Below are 3597 nucleotides of genomic sequence, written 5' to 3'. Positions count from 1 at the left end.
CCCCCTCCGCTCGCCTCCGCCAGGGCGCGAGGGCTGCTGGGAGGTGTAGTACGAATCTGGCGGAGGCTAGAGCGAGTTGCCCCGATGGGACTACAACTCCCAGAAAGCACTGCTTCCTCCTCCAGCCCCCTCCACCCCCGGTTGGCTCTTTCTTCAGCCGCCACCTCTGCCTACGGATTGAGGGCTGGTGTTCTCGGAATCCGAGCACTTGGCCACCCGCTCCTGCGCTGTCCCGGGACTCCTGAGGGATTTCAATCATTACACCACGCACGAAGTCGTTTGTTTTAAGTTCACAGAGGGAGGAAAGGGTAGGCGACTGCCTGAAAAACTGGTTGCGCTTGAACCCAGCCTTATTGCCCTGGGCGAAAGTTGGATACTTGGGACGTTAGAGGAAGTACTCTGGTCTCTGTTGGAGGGAGGGAAGGAATCACCTTCCCCAGCAACAGATGTTGTGTTCTGTTTTTCATAGGTAATGTATTTCAGAAATGCCCGGCGGGTGACTTAGGACATGTGCTCTACCCTTAATTCACCTGCCTGAGTTGGAAGTTTGATTCATTTTGGAACCAAGCAACTTAAGATCCACAGCTGAAGATTGCTGCAGTGGGTTGAACGTATTTGAGTGAAAACACTTTAATAAACACTCAAACTCTACTTCTACTCAAACACTCTACTTCTACTTGAAATCAAAACTCTTCTCTTTTGTGACATTATTTATTCGTGAAAGCTGTGCCCCCTAAAAAGAGGATAAATTCCACCTTTTTGGAGGAATCAGAGCCTTCACACTTTCTTGTGACTTATGCTCCCTGCAACACCTTTCTACTCTCACAAATTCCTGTTCCCTCTCCTCTGTCTCCAAAAACAAAGACTAAGCATCAATCCCTTGATTTAATAAATATATCCTAGCCATTCATGGCTGCCTTAATTCGTGAGCTGTATTCTGTAGGGATCAGCATTTTGAACAAATACCGTATATAATACATTAAGGAATGATGACTTCCTTTGCAGAAGAATGAACCCCTCGCAATTAAGAGGTATTTAGGGGGAAAATCAATTTATGCTTTTTTTCATGAATGATTCAATTCTATTGCATAAGTAAAACAGTTATTAAAATCTGAAAAGAGTGAAGAACTGAGTTTAGGATTTTTGTCTTCTTTCGTTCATGTATATTGAATACCTCTAGGTGCTCTATCTAGGGATAGAGCAGTGAATAAGACAAGGTGCCTACACTCAATATGCTCTCATTGTAGTTGGAAAATACAATAAGCATAAATAGTAATATTGCAAGAACTGTAAATTCCTGTAAAGAAAAGCAGGACAGTGTGATGAAAACAGGTGTTATTTTAGACTCAGGGATCAAAGAAGGCCTCCCTGAGGAAAGGACATTTGATGTGAGTCCTGAGTGACTCTGAAAAACCTAGAGAGAGAATATAGTAGGTAATAGGAACAGCTTCTGCAAAAGAAGCAGACAAGTTTGGTTGTTCTTCTAATTTTGGGCTGTGTTTCTCAACCCTGCATACCCGTTTTGGACCACCTAGGGAGACTGGAAAATTACAAATGGCCAAATCTCTTCCTCATACTGAATGAATCTTAATCTCTAGAGGTTGGGCCCAAGCAGTTTTTAAAAGCTCCCAGGTGATTCTAATGAGTCCTCTTGTGCCCTCTAAACCTATGGTTCACAGAGAATGATTTTCAGTTACCAGGGAACTTGCTAGAAATGCCCCAGACAGACCTGTTGAATCCAAAAAGTCAATGGTAATCTACATAAAAGATGGTGGCTTGGATTAGGGTGATCTTCACTGGAGTTTGTGAAAAGTGGACAGATATAGGACACATTTTGGAAAGAAAATCATCAGAATTAGCTGATGGTTCAGATGTGGAGGCCAATAAGGAAAAAAGAAAGAATCAAAAATTACTTTCAGATGTGGGAAAACGTGTGTTAGCTTTGACCAAAATGCCTGACAAGAACAACCTAGAGGAAGAAAAGCTTATTTTGGCTCATGGTTTCAGAGATTTAGTTCATAGCTGGCCAAGTCCATTGCTCTGGGTCCAAGGTGAGACAAAACATCTGGGCAAAAGGGCATAGTGGAAGAGTGTTGTTCTATTCATGGCTGGCCAGGAAGCAGAGGGGGCATAGGGGCCACAGGAAAGGCGGATCCTTCCAGGGAACATTCCCAGTGACCACCTCCTCTAGGCACACTCACCTGCCTACCATTACCACCCCCAGTTAGCCATTTAACTCAGATGGACTGATCAGATTACAACATTCATGATCTAATCATTTTACCTCTGAACATTCCTGCATTAACATAGAAGTTTTGGGGGATACTTCATATCCAAATGATAACAGGTACCCGTACACCCTATTGATGGAAGTGTAAATTAACAACCATTATGGAAAACATAATGGAGGTTCCTCAAAATATTAAAAATGGAATCTCCATATGACAGCAATCCCATTACTAGGTATATATCCAAAAACAGTGAAATAATCAAACAGATATCTACACTCCTGCATTTATTGCAGAAGTACTCACAAGAACCAAGGTATAGAATCAACCTAAGCATCCAAAACTGGATGACTGGATAAAATGTTGTGTATATATACAAGAGAGTGCTACACAGCCATGAGAAAGGATGAAGTCCTGTCATTTGTGACAATGTGGGCGAACCTGGGGAACAGTAAGTGAAATAAGCTGGACACAGATCTCATTCATATCATATGATCTCAAGCTAAAAATATTGAACTCAGAACAGTAGACAGTAGAATAGTGGTTACCAGAGGGGATTGTTAGAGGAGGGGAGGTGGGGAGATGTTGGTCAAAGGATATATAATTACAGTAAGAATAAGTTCAAGAGATCAAATGTACAATGGTGACTACCATGTCAATGTATTATATTCTTGAAAAATGCAAAAAATAGTGAATGTTAAGGGTTTTTGTTTCAAAAATGATAGCTCTGTGAAGTAATGTCATTTAATTATGTATATTTAACCATTCTATGATGTGTATATATACTTCAAAATATCAGGTTGTACACAATAAATATGTAAATTTTATCTGTCAATTTTTAAAAATAGCAAACTAAAAAGCAAGATTAAAAGCCAGGCTAAAGCCTGATCCTCCTGCCTCAGCCTCTTGATTCTAGCCTGAGATTCTAGGTGAATGATGGTGCAATTTCTTGCCATGGGGAAGTCAGCAACCCTCTCCCCAGAAAATTCTGGAACCTCTATCTTTATAAATCCTGGACTTTAGAAAAAGTCCTAGGCTATCAGCCTTTGAGGAAACTAAGGGTAGAGGATGTTATAACTGGGGCAAAGTCAAACACAGTCAGGAACCAAACTGTAGGGTCCAAGATCTTTCCTGCTAGACCATGCAGTCATTTGCCCTAGAGTCTGAATGTCCCCTCTACTCCCATGGTTCTGGACCTTACTTGTGTTGAAGTTTTGGTCTCTGGGGTGCTGCTATTGGGAGGTGGATGGAACCTTTAGTAGGTGAGGCCTTATGGGAGGTCTTTAGGTCATTAAAGGCATGCCTTCAAAGGGGAGTTTGGGACCCCAGTGTTTCTGTCTGTCTGTCTGTCTCTCTCTCTCTCTCTCTC

This window comes from Sciurus carolinensis, chromosome 7 (assembly GCF_902686445.1).
Source record: "Sciurus carolinensis chromosome 7, mSciCar1.2, whole genome shotgun sequence".
Taxonomy (NCBI): domain Eukaryota; kingdom Metazoa; phylum Chordata; class Mammalia; order Rodentia; family Sciuridae; genus Sciurus; species Sciurus carolinensis.
Note: the sequence above shows the minus strand (reverse complement) of the source record.